Genomic DNA, 22,723 nt, shown 5'->3' with positions numbered 1-22,723 from the left:
TTTTTTTTTTTTACTTTTGTTTTTTATTTTATTTTATTTTTTTTTACAAATAGTTTATTGTCAAATTATTTTCCACATAACACTCAGTGCTCATCCCCAAAGTGCCCTCCTCCCTGCCCCTCCCCCCCTCCCCCCCACATCCATCAGTCCTCAGTTTTTGTCAGCATTCAAGAGTCTCTCATGGTTTGCCTCTCTCCCTTTCCCCCACCATTTCCCCCCTTCTTCTCCCGATTGGTCCTCTGTTAAGTTCCTCCTAGTCCTCCTATACGTGCATAGTGTTTATTTTTTAATGTTTATTTATTTGAGAGAGAGACAGAGAGAGAGATGGGGGAGGGCAGAGAGGGAGACCCAGAATCTGAAGCAGACTCCAGGCTCTGAGCTGTCAGCACAGAGCCCAATACGGGCTCAAATTCACAAATGGTGAGATCATGACCGGAGGTGAAGTCAGATGCTTAACTCACTGTGCCACCCAGGCACCCCTAAATATTTATTTATTTTGAGAAGGGTAGGGGGAAAAGAGAGTGTATGTGCATGAGCGGAGGAAGGGCAGAGAAAATCCCCAGTAGGCTCCTCACTGTTCAGTACAGAGCCCAATGCGGGGCTCGATCTCACAAACTGTGAGATCATGACCTGAGCCAAAATCAAGAGACAGATGCTTAACCAGCTGAGCCATCCATCCAGTTGTCCCTGAAAACACCACTTTTGAACTCTATAGAATGCTTTATATATTCACTGAGCATATTGTTTGCACCTATGAAACATGTCCATTTCCCTTTATCTCCTTATATAAAAACAGTCTAATAGTTTGGGGTTTTTTCCCCTCTTTGGTCTCTTAGAAAAGAATATAGCTTCCAAGAAGATAAAAAAGCAAGGTATAGATTGATTAAATGTGTAGATTTTTGTCAATCAACCTGTTTTCAAGAAACATTTCTAAGAAATAAGGAATTCCCTTATGAGATTTATACAAGTTAAAAGTTCTTAAAAATGTTTTGATTAGTGATTTCTGAGTATGAGGTTCATAGGCAATAGTTTCATTTGCCAACTATCAACCAAAATACAGTGTGAAAAAGTTTTGATGATTGATTTCACCCTGAAACTGATATTTCTTTTACTTTCTCTTCGAACACTAGCCTGCAACCCCCTAGTATCTCTTTATAGTGTCTCTGCCTTCCATGAAAGAGTGTGCAGTCATTTCTATGTTAAGAAACCCATGAAAGTTACTGTTTTGTTTCTTATGGATTTGAGATAAAAACTGAGAACCTTGATTAACACTGATTCTTTCTGAAATAGATTTGTTTTGATTAAGTGCTATATGTAATCTATTGCTCCTCTAAGAATATGCATTATAATGAGGGACAGTAGAAAGCACATAGTAAGAATTCACCTGATATTATGGAAGAAGCCCTTTCCTGAGTTTCTGGGCCTAGATCTGCTCATGTAGCGTTTTTACATTCCTACATTATTTCAGGTAGTCTGGACAGCACAGCGCTTCTTTACCTAGCTAAAACTGCTAATTCTCTAACAGTATGACTTTATTTCAGATAATTAGCTAAACAATATTCTTTTTCAGGTTAATTATTTAAACAAGACCAGTAAGCATATCAAAACCAAAGCAGAAATCATTACTGCAATAGTGAAAAAAGTTGTAACAATTTGTAGTTATGGTATTATGTATCCTGATCAAGATTTAAAGATTGAGAACACTCAGTTATGAAAGACATTAATTTTCAAATACACCCATCAAAAAATTTTAAACAGGTTCCAGTGAGAAACAAATACATAAATCTCAAAGCCACTCATCCATTCTTTAATTCAATTGTGTTTTTCAAAATCTGTGATACTCCAAATGCTATTCTAAGTTTGGTTCATAGAGTAGTAACCAAGAGCGAGAAAGTCCCTGCTCTCAAAGAGCTTACACTCTGTAGAGGGAGGCAGTGAACACATGGACATCTGACAGGTGATATGCTATGAAGGAAACCCACCAGTGATGAGAAAATTTAAATGGGGGAGGGCACTTGCCTTGTATAGAGTAGTCACAAGGAGACCCAAGCAAATGATATTTGAGCTAAGACCTGGAAGAGAAGAAGGAGACAGGCATATAGAGAAAAGAGAGGAGTGGAAGGAAACAATATATGCAAAGATCCCCATTATGTGGTGCTTACGGAACAGAAAGGAAGCCAGTGGGGCCTGAAGCAGAGTGATTGTGGTGTGGAGACTAAAATATAGGTAGCAGCCTAACCAGGGCCAAATTATCAGCAAGCAAGCTCTGGAAAACAGTTTGAACTGAAACCAATGGATTTGTTATTTTGTTCACTCTTCTTAGCTCAAGCCATAGAATGAAGCTGAAAGATGTGGAAATTACAGATAGGATCTTTCAATCAAGATTTAGCTTCAAATCCTGGTTTTGGTACTTACGTAGCTATGTTCCCCAGGTCACATTATTTAATCTCCCTAAGGCTTATTTCCATCATCTTCAGAGAGAGAACTCATAGTCAATTTACAGAGATGTTCTAAGAATTTAATAGTTTAAGTAAGCATATACTATAGTGTCTGCCAAGAGGTAAGCATAGACTTTTTTTATAATAGCACTTACCCCTTCTGAAATGCAAATCATGTCACAATGTGAAGGTAATATCCATTTTCTCTCATCTTACCCAGTATCAAATTTTTAAGTATATGCTTCTTTATAGTTGCTGAATATTAGAATAGGATATTAGAGATGAATATTAATAATACAGATTTTCAACCATTAAATTTAAGGGCCACCGAACTGGAATTTACAAGCTGTTCAAGTAACAATATGGACTGTTTCTATTTAAAATAGCTTCACCTGGGATGAGTGGGTGGCTCAGTCAGTTAAGCATCCAACTCTCGATTTTGGTTCAGATCATGATTTCAGGGTCATGGCATCTAGCCCACGCTCAGCACAGAGCCCACTTAAAATTGATTCATTCTCATTCTCTCTCTCTCCCTTTCTCTCTCTCTCCCTCTCTCTCTCCTTCTCTTTCTCTCTCTCTCCTCCCCCTGTCCCTCTCTCTCTCCCTCTCCCTTCTCTCTCCCCCTCTGTCTCCTCCTGCCCCTTCTCTCTTTCTCTAAAATAAAAAAGTAGCTTCACCCACATACAGATGGCCAACAGACACATGAAAAGATGCTCAACATCACTAATCATCAGAGAAATGCAACTACAAATTACAATGCAATATCACCTCACACCTGTCAGAATGGTTAAAATTAAAAACACAAGAAACAACTGTTGGCAAGGGTGTGGAGAATAAAGAAGCCCTCCTGCACTGTTGGTGGGAATGCAAACTGTGCACCACGATGGAAAAGAGTATGGAGGTTCCTCAAAAAATTCAAAATAGAACTACCATAGGATCCAGTAATTCCACTACTGGGTATTTCCTCAAAGGAAACAAAAACACCAATTTGAAAAGATACACACACCCCTATGTTTATTGCAGTATTATTTACAATAGCCAAGATATGGAAGCAGCCTGTGTCCATGGATAGATGAATGGATGAAGATATACACAGGCACCCACTAGAATATTACTCAGCCATAAAAAATAAAAAAAGAAACTTTGCTATTTGCAACAACATGGATGGATCTCAAGGGTACAATGCTCAGCAAAATAAGTCAGTCAGAGAAAGACAAATACCATATGATTTCATTCAAATGTGGAATTTAAGGAACGAAACAGATAAGCAAAGAAAAAGAGAGACAAACCAGAAGACTCAGGTACAGAGAAAAAGCTGATGCTTACCAGAGAGGAGGTGGGTGGGAGGGTGGGTGAAATAGGTGAGAGGGATTAAAATAGTGCACTGATCATGAGATCATGATGATCCCCAGGTGTTATAAGGAAGTGTTGAATCACTAGATTGCACACCTGAAAGTAATATACCACTGTAAGTTAATGAAACTGAAATTAAAATTTAAACAACATGTAGATTTTTTTAAATAAAAAACATATATAAAAATAATATAAAGATTCCCACTCTCTAACTGCTCCATGATAGTGAGATGACTTAGGTGGGAGCCCTCCACAGCCTCTGGGTAGGATACCCCTGGGTCCAGCCAGGAGACCATCACCTGTGTGAATACTAGAGTGTGCTATTGCTAACGTGAAATGAAGAAGTGAAATCTAGCTCAGCAGATAGAAGTTAGCACCAGGAAAAATCAGCTCATGCAAAGACTTCCTGACCTATTATTTTTGTCTTAACTAAAACTTACACAAAACTTCATTGGGTCAGGCATTGGGCTAAGTACTTTTGCAGTATTTTCTCATTTAATCTCAATATCCCCAAAGGGTAGATACTATTATTATCCCCATTTTGAAAATGACATAACAGAGTTTCCAGGGTCATATAGCAAAGAAGTGGCAGAGCCAGGATTGGAATCCTGGTATGAATCCAGTCCAGAACCACTCTGTGTATGTTCTCCTAAACCCACCCTGGTGGGCCAACTTATCCCCACTGTCTTTGTATATGCTATTCTTTTGCTTAGAACACTTAACCAAAATAACATTAGTAGTAACATAATAAAACTTACTATTAAACTTAAACAAATAAATAAAGTAGCTTCACCCATTTTTCCATTAAACTAGGTACTGAGATCACTATGAAGTCCTAACCCATGTGATAATGGGAAACTAGAATTATGATTTTTCCCTCCTTTTGAGCTTTATTTTTCTCCACAGAACTCTCCCCTCTAACATCCAATATATTTTGCTTGAATACTTTTTGGTATTGCCTATACATTCATCTCTCACGCACTCATCTCTCATCTCTTCTCAAATACACACACACACACACACACACACACACACACACAGAGCTAACTGCAATAAACTGACCAAAAAATAATATGCTTGTATGTACTTCTCTGTTAATATCTTCCCTGGCCAAGACAACTTAGGCAGCATTCTCATACATTCATCATTTCTGTTCCCTGAATTGGAGAAATTAGTTAACTAAGAAGAAATCCCTATCCCCTTATAAGAATAAAAAAGGATTCCAATGGGAACCACTTTTATCCATCTATTTGGATATTAACTACAAGGAAACAATGGATGATAAGGGCAGACTGGTTTACAGTGAGCTACAGTCATATCAAGTGCAATGTAGCTACTATACCTCGAGCAAGAGCTTGAGTATAAAGCACATACTGGATGTTACTAAACAGGGTCTTCACTATTCCAAAGTATGTAAGGCACAGGCAGAAAGAAAGGGCATGACAAGATCTCAACTCACTAAAGCAGCTCCCCAAATTGCCTGAAAGACACTGGATATTTGGAAGAGCTTAGAGAAAAATTTTCTATAAATGAAGATGGACAGAAAGTAGAATGGATACTGGTCAGGCCTCCATCTGGGTCTGGATGGATCATTCCAGAATAAGTACACTGAAAACATACAACATAAAACCAGTGACAAAGCACGTCACTCTCAGGTATGGGACAGCGTGTTACTCTGAAAATTATTAAGAAAAGCATGGAAAGCATTTTAGAAAGAACCTTAACATGCTCAGTAGTATCCAGAAAGAGATGGACTCTCTGAAACATGTGCAGAAAGCTTTAAGGGGAGAAAAATGGTACAGAGATGAAAAGGCAGCCAATTTAATTTTTTTAAAAATGGGTAAGCTGGAATAATAAAATTAAATAGAAAGGGAGCTGGGTGAGCTAAGAATTTCAAGGAAATATAAAGCACCATAGCAAAATTGAAACCTGTTGATCCCTACACTGTGATTTTTATTACGGAGTAACTCTCCCTCACCATGGAATAATGATGCCTTAGTTAGGAGTGGGCAATGGATGTTGGTGTATTGGCTTTATACCTAAAAATGTAAATATAAAATTAAACAAAAGTCCCAGAAGAAAGATACAGAGTATACATTATATATCTTTGTTGTGGACAGAGGAGGGGAACAAGAAAGAGGAAAGCAAGATCACAGAAAAGTCTCTTTGTACATAGGAACAAATTCTTGTTCTTGATAATCAGAAAAACTTAAGTACAAGGGTATATTTTGTCTATATGGGTAACAACTGGTGAAAGAATTTGACAATAGATCATGAAACATCCATGTACCTTTGATCCAGAAACTCCATGTCTAGAAATCACTCTGGGTAAATAATCAAATTAAAACAAATGATGTTCAGATATTATTTATGACATCATGGAAAAACTTGATATATCTTATCTTCCAAAATTGTGAGAATGATTAAGAAAAATCATTAAGAATGATTAAGAAAAAAACACACTTTGGCCATTTGAAGAATTATATAATTTCTTAAATTTGTAAAGAATAGGGGCCTGTGGGTGGCTCAGTCAGTTAAGCGTCCAACTTCAGCTCAGGTCACGATCTCATGGTTCGTGGGCTCAAGCTCCGCATCGAGTTCTGTGCTGACAGCCAGCTCAGAGCCTGGAGCCTGTTTCAGATTCTGTATCTCCCTCTCTCTCTGACCCTCCCCGTTCATGCTCGCTCACTCTCTCTCTCTCTCTCTCAGAAAATAAATAAAAAATTAAAAAATAAACATTTAAAAAATTTGTAAAGAATATATAATAAAATGGAAAACAGTATATTAGGGAAGAGACATATGATTTTAAAAAGTACAATACTGTTTTAAACACAATTTTGAAAATAAACACAGCAGACTAAAAGAGAATAAAACACAGTATATGGTACAGCCCCTCTGGAAAACAGTGTGGAGGTTCCTCAGGAAACTAACAATAGAACTCCCCTATGACCCAGCAATAGTACTGCTAGGAATTTACCCAAGGGATACAGAAATGCTGAGGCATAGGAGCACATGGACCCCAATGTTCATAGCAGCACTCTCAACAATAGCTAAAACATGGAAAGAGCCTAAGTGTCCATCCACGGACGAATGGATCAAGAAGGTGTGGTTTATCTATAGCATGGACTACTACATGGCAATGAGAAAGAATGAAATCTGGCCATGTGTAGCAACATGGATGGACCTTGAGGGTGTTATGCTGAGTGAAATAAGTCAGGCAGAGANAGGAGGAACTTGACGGAGGAAGAAGGGGGAGAAGAAGGGGGGAAATGGTGGGGGAAAGGGAAAGAGGCAAACCATGAGAGACTCTTGAATGCTGACAAAAACTGAGGACTAATGGATGGGGGGGGAGGGGGGATGGGCATGGAGGAGGGCACTTTGGGGATGAGCACTGGGTGTTATGTGGAAACTAATTTGACAATAAACTATTTGTAAAAAAAAATTTTTTTTAAAAACACAGTATATGATAGTACTATGCTTTAAATTTCTTCTGTATACTTCTCTTTCTAGTTTACTATATATTCACTATACAAATTTAAAAAGTGACTTTTTAAAGAAAAATACAGTTCCAGAAAATAACATCCACAAAGATTCTATTATAATTAAATTTTAGGAAGCGAGATCTAAAATATCACAATGCAATAGTTTATGTTCTACTAAAGCTAAGCTGGTGTTTGAAATGATAGTCCTTTTTTTATTATTTGCCCTTGTCAGCACTCTGCTAAAAGCATTTCACCCAAGTTACAATTAGAGAGGAACACTAAGTTACACCATGACATATTTGTATAATATCCTTATAAGTTTTACAAAGGTACAGCACTAAAAAGACAGCTGCTTCTTGGCTAAAACTTATGCAAATTAGAATCATTTTGGAGATGTATTTCAGGAAATTTGCCTTTCATTTCTTTAATGCACATGTTTCAAGGCAATTAGTATGAAACATTTAAAGCGATTAGAGGTTTATAGATATACCTAACATTGCATATCTGTGTAGCATAAGCCCATTTAATGTGAACCTCCTACTGTCTGATCTAGGTCAGTTCTGAGCAAGACCCATTATAAATGAACTCTAATGATGGGACGAGCTGATGTATCATTAGTTTTTAAGTGGGGTTTAAAATCTAATACTAAAATCGAGCATGCAGAGGTCCCAAATCTGTCCACATAATCTTGATGTTATAATCAGTGGCATTTATGGCAGAGCTTGTAAAACTGTGTCAGCACTCTGGTCGGGTTCCCAGTTCACCTTTGGGCAAAGAAACACACACCAGGAGGCCAGCTGTTCAAATCAACGCAACTCATATTAAATACAGGGATTTCCATAATTAGAAAATGACTACCCACTGTAATAAATGATGACACCCTCAAAAATTATGTGTCACCTTAATGAAAAGTTGCACCTGCACGGTGATTGTAAAAAGCTCACACACACCAACTTTGGGAATTACATAGCACTAGACAGAAAGTGGCCTCATATTTGGCATCTGTGCCAACATAAATTCTTCCAAGTTTTAAATGTTAAACACAAATCAGTTCAGAAATACCAGCTCAGCACAAACTGATCTCACTGCCATTATCTCCCCATGAGCTATCTCTAATTCCCCCTCATTCACTCATCAAAGAACGCAACCTTGCTTCCCCTTGCACTGCAGACTCTCCTGTGGAATTGTTCTGTTAGAGCCATGCATGACCTCCACAGGTGGAATTGCAGGCTCCTTATAAGGAGTTCCTATAGCACGTGACGTTTTCAACCATACCCTATCCCTTCTCGGTGTTCTGTGAAAGGGTTTCTGGTCCATGGAGGAGGGCATTTGTGGGGATGAGCACTGGGCGTTATATGGAAACCAACTTGACAATAAACTATTAAAAACCAATTAAATAAATAAATACTGGAAAACCAGAAAAGAGAAGAAAAGAAAGGGAGAGGAGAGGAGAGGAGAGGAGAGGAGAGGAGAGGAGAGGAGAGGAGAGGAGAGGAAAGAAGAGAAGAAAGAAAAGAAAAGAAAAGAAAAGAAAAGAAAAGAAAAGAAAAGAAAAGAAAAGAAAAGAAAAGAGAGAAGAGAAAAGAAAAGAAAAGAAAAGAAAAGAAAAGAAAAGAAAAGAAAAGAAAAGAAAAGAAAAGAAAAGAAAAGAAAAGTTAAGTTTCTGGTCTCATTCTACTGTTCTTAAATCTTTGTCTTTTTCCTTCCTTCTTCCACCCCTTTAAGTATCAAGAGTAGGGTTCTAACGAAAACCATTTTTCACTTTATACTAGAAAGCTCAGTAGAGTACCTGGGCTTCCACAATCACCAAACATCCAGAGATTCCCAAATCTTTATCTCCATGCTAGGTCACTCTCTCGAGGTCTAATCCTCTGTATCCGGCTATTTACCAAAACAGGTTCCTTTGGATGTGCACCACTCTTCAGAGCACGTTTTACTTCATTTTTATATCTGCCAATAATACATGGCAGAGAACTTGAAGCATTCCAAGTACTTGATGGTGTGTTAAACAAATGAAAGCATCTATTTATTTGGTCAGTTTCATAAAAAGAGAATCTGAAATTTCAAAACCCTCACTCTGGTCTTCCAGAACAGCTTTTTTTTAATTGAGAAGGTTATAACAGTCTTAAGGGCATTCAGCAGTATTTCCAAAATTACTGTATACTCACTTTTTTCTGTTAGTACAAGTCAGAAATGGCATCTCAAAGATAACCTATTGACAATTTTGCAAGAAATCAGTGTGTTTTTCTGATCTCCTAACTCCGAGGTAGGTCTAGGGACATTAGTTATCTATGCCATGTGAGTCATAATGGGTTCTTAAAGATCAATACATTCCAAAAGTCATAACCAAAGTTTACAATCAAATGGAGAGATATTTGATAGGATGATGAATAGAAAACCCTACATCTTATAGCCTCGGCCATATATGAACATTTCATTATTATCCATTAACAGTAACAGCATAGAAATATATAGAAACCAAAGCCATTGAAAAGTTTTATGGCCTGCTAGTTTGGTATTGAGGTAATGTAATCAATGCAAATCAAATTATTAGTACAGCATAGCAGTACAATACATCTCAATTTGGAACTACCAACTTGTCCCCTGGTATACACATTCCTTTATTTCTTTTAAAGACAGCCTCCACTCCTCTCCAGTTTCAGCTGGACACATGGCTTCTGAGCTAGAGATTCCATTTACGTGAAAGTCGATGTGAACATGTAAGTGAATTCAAGCCAAAATGACATGAGCAAAAATGGTGGATGTAATATCCAAAGATTCTCCAACCCAAAGACAAGGTGCTTGTCAATTATACATTCATCCCCCAGCTGGGAATGCTAACAATCTTGGGCCCAGAGACAGAAGGTTCGTGTTCATGGTGGCAAGGCCAACTGATCTTAAAGAAGCTGTCCACCCACCCTAAACTTTCCCTTTGGCCTCTTACATGAAAAAGAATGAAGTTTCTAGTTTATTTAAAACACTTTATTTTGGGTCTGTATGTTATAACAGCTTGGCCTATGCTGCAAGCAGCAGTGTAAATATTAGTCGATAATTTTCAAATTAACATAGCAAATACACCAAGTAGCAGCCAACTTTACATCTCTGTATTGATTGATTGGATACAAGTCTGGAGTCAGAGCTTTCTAAAGCACTTTGAGCACTTTGGCATCCTTCTCATCTGATCCTCCCAACAGCTTTGAGTCATGCTCACCATTTCAAAGTAGAAAACAGAGGCTCCAGATTGTGATTAAATGATTTGCCTGGGGTCCAACAGTGACAGACTTAAAACAATAAGTCAGTGTCACACTCAGTCCACTGTACCAGGCCAAACTGAAACAGAGCATGCCCTTCCCATAGCCAGCTGCTCTCAAGGTAGATTCCATGTTGGTAAGATGGAAAATGGTACATTTAGGGACATGTGGCAATAAGCAGTGCTAGAAAACAAGGTCAGAAATGAACCTCCAAATGCATGCTAATTATATAATCTGCCTAAGTTTGGCTTTGGTTTTGCTTTGATTTGCCTGACCAGCTTGAACAAGGCCAACGGAAGAAATTGGGTTGTCATCTCATATTCAGCACTGTGTTCTCATAAATGGAATGAATCCAAACACATACATTTTAATTTTTATCAAAATTGATAACCATCTGTTACTGACAACTATGCATTCTTTGAGGAAAAACATAAGAATTATACTTGGTTTAAGGTGGGCAAAAAGATGTGATCATTGTATTTCTAAGCTATGTAAGCTATTTCATTATATATGGTTCTTAGTGGCAGTTTGGGAAATAAGTAAATATTGGTTAGATGAAGGAATTCACTTAGATGGTAAAGAGAACTTATTGGTTGCACTCCCACATGCTGAGGGTGAAGTGAGAAATAATTCTCTCCCTCTTAAAGTTCTGCAAGTCTGTAACACATTATTTGTCAACATGGCAGTCAGTGGTACACACACACACACACACACACACACGTAAGTTACATAGCACTCTTCATTTCAACCTTGATTATTTCTTTGATGAAAAGACACTGACACAACTTTGTATCAGTGGAAAGCCTCAGTTAGGTCACTATTCTGGGTAGAAGAATTCAGCCACAGAAAGTTTAAGGACTACTCCAAACCTGGTAACACATCAAAACACAGAATTGACTGATGAATCCATGGTATCAATATATTGAACTTTTCACCTGTTTCCTTCCACTCAAGTATTGGATCACAGAATGCCACTCCATTCAGCACAGTATAACAGAGTCCCCTGAGTCTACTATTCAGTGCCCTTCAAAATCTGGACAGTTATGTTCTAATTCGATCTCCTATTACTCCTCCGAAGTCGTCCTGGGACACTGAAAAAGCCAGACTCGTTGCATTTACTAAAAAGGCCAAGATGTAAACTCTTGGTAATTTCAACACCTAGTATAGGACTTGGAAATATGTGCTTGGTAAGTTGGCCCCAATGTCACCCCTCCCCCCAGTTAGAGGCTTAGGCCATTTTAAGAGACTCCGTACACTTGAACTGAGTGGAAGCATCACCTGGGTGATCGTAACACAATTGTGCACTCGGTCATCGTTCTCCTTTGTTCACCTGAGTCATCTGAATCACCCAGGCTGATTAAACCAGGCTGCTCGGCCCAACACCAAAGTTTCTGTTTTCGTGGGTTTGGGATGGGATTGGAGAATCCGCATCCCTAACAAGCTCCCAGATGACTCTCATGCTACTGGTCTGGAGACCACTCTTTAGAATCCTTGCTTTACTGTTACAGGCATTAGTTTACTGCTTAGCTCTATTACTATTCACTGTCCTCTCAAAACAAAAAAAAATTAGTGAGATCAGTGTAAATAATGCCAAATTTAATAAGTCAACAAATATTTCTGAGTGTCAATTTGTGTTCAGGCATTCTTCCAGGTCAGGGAATCCAGCCATAAACAATACAGACAAAAGTCTCCATCTTCATGAAATTTACATTTTTGTGGAGAAAACAGGCAAATAATTCAATTAAGTTTTATAAAGAAAGATTAAAGAGAGCAGAGGGAAAAGAGGAGTTGAGATAGATGGCTCAGGTGAATATAGAATGACGGAGAAGGAGACAACATTTGAGCAAAGGCCTCAAGGAAATGAGGAAATTAACCCAGACCGCTATCTTGGGAGATTCATCATAGGCTGAGAAAAGAGCAAATACAAAGACTCTGAGGCAGAAGTGTGCTGGCAAGTTCCAGGAACATCACAGACATGGGATACAGAGAAGAGACAGATCGTAAGGGTCTCACAGTCCTGGTAAGAACTTTACTTTTGCTCTCATGAAGTAAGGAACGATCTCAGGGGGATTTGATTTGAGGCGTGAAACCATCTCACTGCAGTTTGAAAATGATCCCCCTGCTACTGTTCAAGGCAAAAATGGGAGTGTGTGTGTACAACAACAATGACAGAAGCAAGGGGACCAGCTGGAGGCTACTGGCAGGAGAGGATAGTCTGTTGGCCTAGCACATAGCAAGGAGGATCATCAATTGTTGCATTCAAAATGTAGTTTTGAAGATCAAGGTGACAGAAGGTACTACCAGGTTAAATGTAAGAATAAGGAAAAAGTAGATAATCAAAGATAATATTTGGGTTTTGGCCTAAGTAACTGAATAATGTTCCATCTCCTGACACAAGACTATGGAAAGAGCATGTTTGGGCAAGGGTATTGAATAACTTGTCCTCCTTTGGGCGATTAAGTTTGAGAAGTCTACCGCATATGGGAGAGGGAATGTTGATGAGGACATTTGTCTTCAGACGAGGGGTCTGGGAGCCTGAAATTTGGGATTCCAAAGTGTGTATGAACAGTATTTGGAACCATGGGACTGAAGTGAGATCACCTGATGAAGGAACAACACTGAAGAAAAAGTGATCCAGTAACGGAAGTTTGGGAGGAGGAGAACTAAGCCAATAAATTAAGGAGAAGCCAGTGAGAGAGGACCAAGAAACCAGTACTTCAGGAAGAATGGAGTAGCAAATACAATCAGTGATAAAGTAAGGGAGGCCCCCAAATTAATCAATATGAGGGCTGTTCATGTCTTGACAAAAGCACTTTTAGTGGAGTAGGTTTTCCAAAGTCCTCACTGGGGAAACTGAAGAGAAAGATTGTGCCAGGGGTAGAAAGAACATATGAGCGAAGTTTTCTAGAAAATATTAGGTGGTTGTTAGGGTTCAGTGTTCTTGAGAGACTACAGAGGTGCTGGGGAAAATGGCAGATCCCAGGACTCACCCTGAGATACAGATATTGTAAGTATGTGAGTTAAATGGGACCCAGAGATCTAATTCTAAGAACTCGGGAGAAAGATGCTTCCAGTTCTCCCTGAGGCACCCTTGGAGAATGGTCTCCTAAATAGTGATCTTGGTCATTTCTGAGGAGCTCACAAAACAAAACCAACCCATCACCAGCCATCAACCAACAGATCAAACCTTCCCTGAACCACTTACATCACCTATTCTACAGAGGCAAGTGGGGGCCTTAAGTGCGTTGACACTCCTGTCAAGTGTCTTAAGACTGAACATAAAGAAGTTTTAGAAAAAGAACAGGGGACACCTGGGTGGCTCTGTCAGTTAAGCATTGGACTCTGAGTTTAGGCTCAGGTCATGATCTCACGGGTTCGTGGAACTGAACTCTGTATCGGGCTCTGTGCTGGCAGTGAGGAGCCTCCTTAAGATTCTCCCTCTCTCTCTCTGCCCCTCCCCCACTCGTGCTGTCTCTGTCTCTAAATAAATTAATTTAAAAAATTTTTTCAGGGAAAAAGAAAAGAAACAGGTGGCCGTACTCATGTCATGTCAGAGCCAGGAAGTCTTGTAGGAAAATTTGGGCTGCCTATCCAAGGAAGATGCCCTTTGCCACACACGAGGGCTATAATAATATTTTTTAAAGTTTTCATATTCATCTTTAGTAGGAGTCTTCCCTCAGGAGATGGGGTATTTCCTAGTGGGTGAGGGGATTACTCATTTACGCATTAACACACAAACCTTGTTTGTGGTTTATTTTCTGAGCCTGAAATATTCAAGGATTTGAGTGTGCTGCCTGTTAAACTGCATTTCTCACTTGTGGGCACGTAAATCACACTGGAGAAAAGAACATTCTTCCTGGAGCAAGGTATTTCAAAGACTTCCCTTTCAATGCCTCTGGGAGGGAATGGGTGGTACTCAGAAGTAGCTGCCATTTATGTCTATTTTTCACTGTTAAAAACAAGAAAATAAAAGTAATGGAATGGATCTTAAATTTTCCTCACTTTCATGTGGCTGCAGGCTGATGTTTTAATTATTTAAACATCCAGACTTGTCTTGGTGAAGAGAAACACTTACATTTTCTTGTTGCATCTTCCAAAACAAAAAGCAAGACATATGAATTGCCATACTGACCACCATGTCTTCCTCTTACCCCTGAACCTGTTCTCCATATTAACATCAAATATTATATATTGGGATGCCACAGGTGTCCCTCTGCCACAGGAAATAACAGCTGGAAGCTCTGAAGAGATATGCTGTCTTCTTTCAGCTACCTTCTCAGATGTCGTATTTTGCAAGGTACGTGTGCACATGTGCGCACACATGGAATAACGCAGTAGTGTCAATGCAAACTGCACAAAAATACTAAAAGCTAAGCATTATGCAGTCAGCTTTTATTATGACTGACAAGAGCTACAAAATCACAGTCAAAGACATTCCCAGGAAAAGCTAGTATGAAGAGCCAAACCAGAAAACCTTCAAGTTCACCCCAAACTTCGAAAGAGGAAGTGGGCTCCCTTGGACAGCAGCCTATGTGACTGATGTGAACATAATACCTGTGGCCATCCCCCTCCCTACACATACTAAACATCAAGTACAAGGGAAGTTCTAACTGAGCTTAAAAGAGAGATGTCCTCTACTGAGGGTTAATTTCATCCTGAAGAGTCAGGGCCAGGAGCCTGGGGTAGTAGGCCTTGGGTTCTGTTTGAGCATGAGGGTCTAAGAAAGAACAAACCACAGCCTGAAGTCACTGGAGCTTCTGCAGCAGACACTGTGAACCTGTTCAGTAGAACCCTCCCCGTCAGGCCTGGCAGTGTGGATGAGCCCCAATGTAACATGGAGGGGAGTAGGCCGTTTCTTCAGCTGTGGCAACCCCAGTGCTGAAAAGAAAGCACCTGAACTTCCCCCAGAATCCTTCAGTAAGAGGCCAATTCCACAGAAACAAACTTAGCTCCTTGAGGACCAGTTAAGTGATATTTCAATATGGTTTCCTACGCCAACATCAATAATTGTACAGTAGGCATGGCGGCGGGGGAGCAAAACACATTTGGCTGCCACTCTTCCTTTTCCTATCTCTAAATATGACCAGGAAAATGCCATGTGGGGACAAATAGGTATTGGGGGGAAGGGTGAGGCCCCTCTTTTGGCAATGGGCCCCGGTCTCCTATGACTAGAGATTGCACCTGTTGACTGACTACTATTTTCATGGGGCAGCCCCTCTTTCTACTTTGCAGTCTTAGCTCTGCCAAAGCAGAAAGTGGAGAAGTTGAGCAATGGGAAAATACACACCCCTCTGAGACTACAGAACAACTTTCTCCTTTGACTTTGCCTTGGGAGACCCTGAGCCTACAGCTTCCTTGCATGTCTGAAATAGCTTCCAGGGGAATCTTAGGAATCAGCTGCCAATCATACAAGGAAGATTTTAACATGGTTTTGAAAGATGGAGAAAAAGTACTTATGAAGCTCAAGATACTTCAATAAAAAAACTCAGTAGCAAACTTTTTCATTTTTTCTCAGACATTGGATTAAGTACCATCTGTTTCCTGGTACCTTCCACTCTCAACTCGGTACCTTATTTTACGTGGAAAAAAAACTGACATTATCTTCCCCAGTGCCCCAAATGTGGTATAAGATGATTACCACTCTTCTGATTAAAAAGTGTTTTTATTAGTGCTAACCCAAAGGGCTGATACAGCTTGAAGGAAATTGCACTGTTCTCTTGTTTGAAAGGTAATTAAAAAGCCATTTTGCCCTGACAGTAGAAACTCTCTGATTCAGGAGAAAAGAAGTTTCTTCTCTCTTGAAGGGCAAGACAAATCAAGTATGCGTTAGGATGTGGGGACACAAGTCTATAATGCTCCCACTTGGAAAATCGAAAGAGAAATATTGTAACACAGAGCAACTTTTAACACAGAGCAAAACCTCAGGCTCAGAGCCTCTATTTCTGTGCCAGTTCATCCCTGGCAGAGAAGCAGGGTGGTAACCTGTTGTGCCCTCCTGACTGGCATCATTAGCATCACCTGCAAACTTATTTAAAAACGTAATGTTTATTTATTCATTTTGAGAGAAAGAGCACGAGTGATGAAGAGGCAGAGAGAGAGGGAGAGAGAGAATCCCAAGCAGGCTCCGTGCTGCTAGAGCAGAGCCTGACACGGGGCTTGCTTGAACCCAGGAGCCATGAGATCATGACCTGAGCCAAAATCAAGAGTCAGAGGCTCAAATGACTGAGTCATCCAGGGGCCCTCTAGCAATATGTTTTTGCAGGTCCCCTGAGGATTCTGATCCCACTCAACTTTGCAAAGCGCTGCTTAATCAACAGTTAATAAATTAATTACCCATCATTATTACATTCACCACCCACATGTTCCCCCCCGCAAATTTAAGAGGAACTAATCATCCAAGTCTATAATTCATTTCTTGAGCTGCATGACATAGCAACTCAAAGTTTATTTTTAATGTATCTCATTTTTGAGGGCAGGGGGCTGGAGAATCATTAAGTGACTTACTTCATTGCATCTGGTGAAAAATGTAAGTTTAATTAAAATAACGTAAAACCAGCAATAGCCACACTGCCGTGAAGCCCACATTTCTACCAATCATGGAGGTGCATGAGATCAGGGCTCATGATAAATAAAATAGAAGCAGGTGCATCTGTGCTGTTATTTACAATTTTTTCCAAGTATTTCCTCTAAAACTGCTAAAGTCATTAACTGAAAGGACTGTACAATATTTGGGATCTGAAGAGTCATCCAGAGCAATCGTCCAACATAGGAACTCCATACATGTGTGGGGTAGCAATGCAGACAGTTCACTTACCAGTGGATAATAATTTAACTATCCCAATCTTTATTTTTGATGAAAATCAGCCACACTTAGGCAAGGCAGATGTGCTAAATCAATTTAGGAAGGCAATTTACTGTGATGAGGTTGTTACTGAGTCAAAAAGAACATCGGGGAATTTATGCAAATATTTTGGGGAATTTGTTCTGAGTATGCAAATGCCACATAATTAGTTATCACGCTTTTCATGCAAAATTAAATTTGCTATAATAACAAATCACACTCAAGAATAAGGCTAGTTAACATGAAAAGGCCCCTCATTTTTATGACTGAAAGGCTGCAAATTGAGGGTAAACTGCAGGTGAGTCTAATTCCAGCCTCCAGTATTGTCGTTCATTTTAGTCAAACAAACTACTGCAAGAAGAGGCGGCAAGATTTTGAGGGTGCTGGACAGCACTCATATGCATGTGGGAATTACAAGAAGTAGAAGCAATGGAGGTTAGCCAGATAGAGTGTCTTCTGCCTTTTAGCCTGTAGTTATTTCTGAAGGACTTGGTGCTATGGTTTAGTTCACCAGAAAAACAAAGTCAAATTTCTCTCTTGGACGACCTCTAAATTCTCACTACTGCTCACTTCCTGCCTGCTCCAGGCCGACAGGCTGGAGAGAAGTTGGACTGCAAGCAGATGGGCTCTCTGTGACTCATTCTGTCGGCATCCTCACTGGCAGGTGGTCTCTGGACCTGCTCTTGTTGGCAAAGCTCTGTGTCTGCTACCCTTACTGAAAAATATGGGAATTGGGCTCTAACTGCCTCTTGGCCACTTCAGCTGAAGTGCACCCCTGCTTGCCCAGGGCTGAGAAGTTTCTTAGGATGTGAAACTTTCAATGCTAACACTGGGAAAGTCTTGCGAAAATTGGGACAAGGTGGACTCTCCTCCATGACCACCTTTTCCTCTTTTACTATCAGTTTTTCTAGAAATGATGTGGGAATGGGCTCAGCCCTGAAGTTCAGGGCTGTGGACCAGCACTAACTCCAGGACACCCCTTTTTGTGCTCATCCACCATCCACTGAAGAAGTGGATGTTTGCTCCAGGATGCCTCATCGCTCACCCAGATCCTGCTTCATCCTAAGTGGGTTGCTCTGGGACCAAGAGGTCACCATCTTCCTGTGGTTCACTCTCAGAGTGCTCCTCCCCCAGATCAGAACCCCAAAGATAGGTTTGTCCATATCACAGCCAGGCTCCCACCTTGGCTACTAAGCTTATATCAATTTCTGTTCTGCGTCCTTCACTGGGAGGGGTCCTTCAACTATACTGGACTCAGTTATACTCTTGCTTTACCTCTAGTCCACACGGGTTCATTATCGATATTCCTGTTTTAGTTTCTTAAATAGACTTTGCTATCTCTTACAAAAGTGACTGATGTACTTTTGGAATGTTACGCTCTCTTTTCTCAAAGGATCACAAGCACGGGGCATACTATTGTTGCTTTAGAATCTAGACTACTCAAGTGTTCTGCCACATTAGCATAGAGTATATAATGACAAAAACAGATTCTACTACCGTGTTGTTTGGCAAAAACAGGAACCCAAAGCTGTACTGAAGTTAGGATAACTCCATTGTCTGAAAGCTGCATTTATCCATTAGATAGACAGATAAGATGACAAAAAAAAGGTAAGGACATTTTGTAAAACGGGGGAAGTGAAAGATAACACAATGTCTGTCTGACTTCCCGCACACGGAGACATCTAGTTTCCTGTTAAAACACCTGAATTCTCTGGTTTCAAGAGCTCAATTACCTACTTCTTGCCACATCCCTAGCTTCACAATGAAATATCCCTGGCAACCTTCAGTGTGTTTGACCCCTTCCTCCTCCATCCCTCTGAGGCTGAAAAACCAAACCCAGGTTTATAACCAGATTGAGTCCCGATTCTACAGCAATAGCTGTTGAATTCACTCCAGTTTGACAGTACTGCCTTCTCAACTCTAATTATAACTATGCCTTGTTGTTGCCCAATATTCAACCTGACTTGCTAAATCTTAAAATACTGAATGTTTATGCATTTACTTTACAGGAAAGTTATGTTTTTGTAAAAATTATGTGTGTCTGCCAATGATGAAGCAACAGAAAGAGAAATCAAGAAACTGATCCCATTCACAATTGCACAAAAAACCATAAAATACCTCGGAATAAACCTAACCAAGGATACAAGAGATCTGTATGATGAAAACTATAGAAAACTTATGAAGGAAATTGAAGAAGACACAAAGAAATGGAAAAACATTCCATGCTCATGGATAGGAAGAATAAATATAGTTAAGATGTCATTACTACCTAAAGCACTCTACACATTCAATGCAATTCCAATCAAAATTGCACCAGCATACTTCTCAAAACTAGAACAAACTATCCAAAAATTTGTATGGAACCACAAAAGACCCCGAATAGCCAAAGTAATACTGAAAAATAAAACCAAAACGGGAGGTATCACCATCCCAGACTTCAGCCTCTACTACAAAGCTGTCATCCTCAAGACAGTATGGTATTGGCACAAAAACAGACACATAGACCAATGGAACAGAATTGAGAACTCAGAAGTGGACCCAAAAGTATACAGCCAACTGATCTTTGACAAAGCAGGAAAGAATATCCAATGGAAAAAAGACAGCCTTTTTAACAGATGGTGTTGGGAGAACTGGACAGCAACATGCAGAAGAATGAAACTAGATCATTTTCTCACACCATGCACAAAAATCAACTCAAAATGGATAAAGGACCTGAACGTGAGACAGGAAACTATCAACACCCTAGAGGAGAAAGCAGGAAACAACCTCCTTGACCTCCACCGCAGCAACTTCTTACTTGACACATCCCCAAAAGCAAGGGAATCAAGAGCAAAAATAAACTGTTGGGACCTCATCAAGATTAAAAGCTTCTGCACAGCCAAGGAAACAACCCAGAAAATTAATAGGCAACCAACGGAATGGGAAAAGATAGTTGCAAATGACATATCAGATAAAGGGTTAATATCCAGAATCTATAAGGAACTCACCAAACTACACGCCCGAAAAACAAACAACCCAGTGAAGAAATGGGCAGAAGACATGAACAGACACTTCTCCAAAGAGGACATCCAGATGGCCAACAGACACATGAAACGATGCTCAGCATCCCTCCTCATCAGGGAAATACAAATCAAAACCACACTGAGATACCACCTCACGCCAGTCAGAGTGGCTAAAATGAGCAAATCAGAGAACTCTAGATGCTGGCGAGGATGTGGAGAAACGGGCACCCTCCTACACTGTTGGTGGGAATGTAAACTGGTACAGCCCCTCTGGAAAACAGTGTGGAGGTTCCTCAGGAAACTAACAATAGAACTCCCCTATGACCCAGCAATAGCACTGCTAGGAATTTACCCAAGGGATACAGAAATGCTGAGGCATAGGAGCACATGTACCCCAATGTTCATAGCAGCACTCTCCACAATAGCTAAAACATGGAAAGAGCCTAAGTGTCCATCAACAGATGAATGGATCAAGAAGATGTGGTTTATCTATACCATGGAATACTACATGGCAATGAGAAACAATGAAATCTGGCCATGTGTAGCAACATGGATGGACCTTGAGGGTGTTATGCTGAGCGAAATAAGTCAGGCAGAGAAGGACAAATATCATATGTTTGCACGTATAGGAGGATTAGGAGGAACTTGACGGAGGAACAAGGGGGAGAAGAAGGGCGGAAATGGTGGGGGAAAGGGAGAGAGGCAAACCATGAGAGACTCTTGAATGCTGACAAAAACTGAGGACTGATGGATGGGGGGGGGAGGGGGGAGGGGCATGGAGGAGGGCACTTGTGGGGATGAGCACTGAGTGTTATGTGGAAACTAATTTGACAATTAACTTTGTAAAAAAATAAATAAATAAAATAAAAGTAAAAAAAAATTATGTGTGTCTAATTTTTAAACATTTTATAGCTACTTTATCTCCCAATAAATCATTTGTAAAGTGAGTATCATCCCTTAATTTATCAGTTTTGTAAAATCCTTTTTGTATACACTAGGTTTGCTTCACAGAAAGTCAATAGATTTGATTAGACAGAGTCTGTCTAATCCGTAAAGACACAAGTAGTTAAAACAAATATTTAAGTACCGACTGTGCAAATGATGCCCTGCTTAATTCATCAGCTTTGGCCTCTGAGAACAGGACAAAAGCACACATGCAGGAAAGTTATATGTAGTAAATTATACAGACCTATTTTATAATGAAAGGCTATCATTCTAACCATGATTGAGATCCAGAGGTACAAGAGAAGCTTATTTAAAATTGGACTTGTGGGAAAATAATTGATAAAAAATCACATTTTAGGAAACTAATTTGACAATAAACTATTTGTAAAAAACAAACAAACAAACAAACAAAAACAAAACCTACATGGCAATGAGAAAGAATGAAATCTGGCCATGTGTAGCAACATGGATGGACCTTGAGGGTGTTATGCTGAGCGAAATAAGTCAGGCAGAGAAGGACAAATATCATATGTTTGCACGTATAGGAGGATTAGGAGGAACTTGACTGAGGAACAAGGGGGAGAAGAAGGCGGGAAATGGTGGGGGAAAGGGAGAGAGGCAAACCATGAGAGACTCTTGAATGCTGACAAAAACTGAGGACTGATGGATGTGGGGTGAAGGGGGATGGGCATGGAGGAGGGCACTTGTGGGGATGAGCACTGGGTGTTATGGGGAATCTAATTTGGCAATAAACTATTTGTAAAAAAAAAAAAAAAATCACATTTTACCTAAAGCTTTATTTTCAACATAACACCATCAAGTTCAATTACCTTTTACAATGTACCAATAAGTTCAATTACCTTTTACAATGTACCAATAAAACAATACTTCTATCCCCATTTTACTGATAAGAAACCTGCATGCATAAGGTTCAAATAACAATTTTTGAGTACTTGAAAACAAAATGTGTGATCATCAAAAATGAAAGAAAAAAATTACCTTTCTTTCTAGAAGTTTCCTAGCCCATAGAGAATATTCTTCAAGAAATTGCATTTCAAAATCCGTCCTGGGGTCAGGCCCTATGACATGTAGAAGCTATATAGACTACGAGCCCTCTAGGTCTCAGTTTCCTTTTTCATAAAGCGAGGAGACACAGCCAGGTCAGCAAGTTGAGGGAACATCAGAATCACATGGAGGGTTCCTCTTAACAGATTGTTGGACCCATCCCTGGAGCTTCTGATTCAATACGACTGAAGCAAGACTCAACAATGGGCGTATCTAACAAGTTCCCGTGTTGTGGAGATGCTACTGGTCTAGGGACACCCTTTGAGAACTGCTGACTATATTACCTCAAAGACCTCTAAGATTTTGAGTGTGGAAGGAAAGGTTTAATTAATATTCTGACATCTAG

General features: G+C 39.8%; 1 protein-coding gene across 1 annotated transcript in view; it reads right to left on the bottom strand.

Moving 5' to 3' along the window:
• NCKAP5 (NCK associated protein 5) overlaps positions 1 to 22,723 on the bottom strand; it is a 1,061,012-nt gene that overhangs the window by 624,176 nt on the left and 414,113 nt on the right. The gene's annotated exons all lie outside the window — the stretch shown is intronic.

The sequence above is a fragment of the Hyaena hyaena genome, unplaced genomic scaffold, assembly GCF_003009895.1.
Source record: "Hyaena hyaena isolate Hyena2069 unplaced genomic scaffold, ASM300989v1 scaffold_41, whole genome shotgun sequence".
Classification (NCBI taxonomy): Eukaryota; Metazoa; Chordata; class Mammalia; order Carnivora; family Hyaenidae; genus Hyaena; species Hyaena hyaena.
This window is presented reverse-complemented; position numbering and strand designations above follow the sequence as displayed.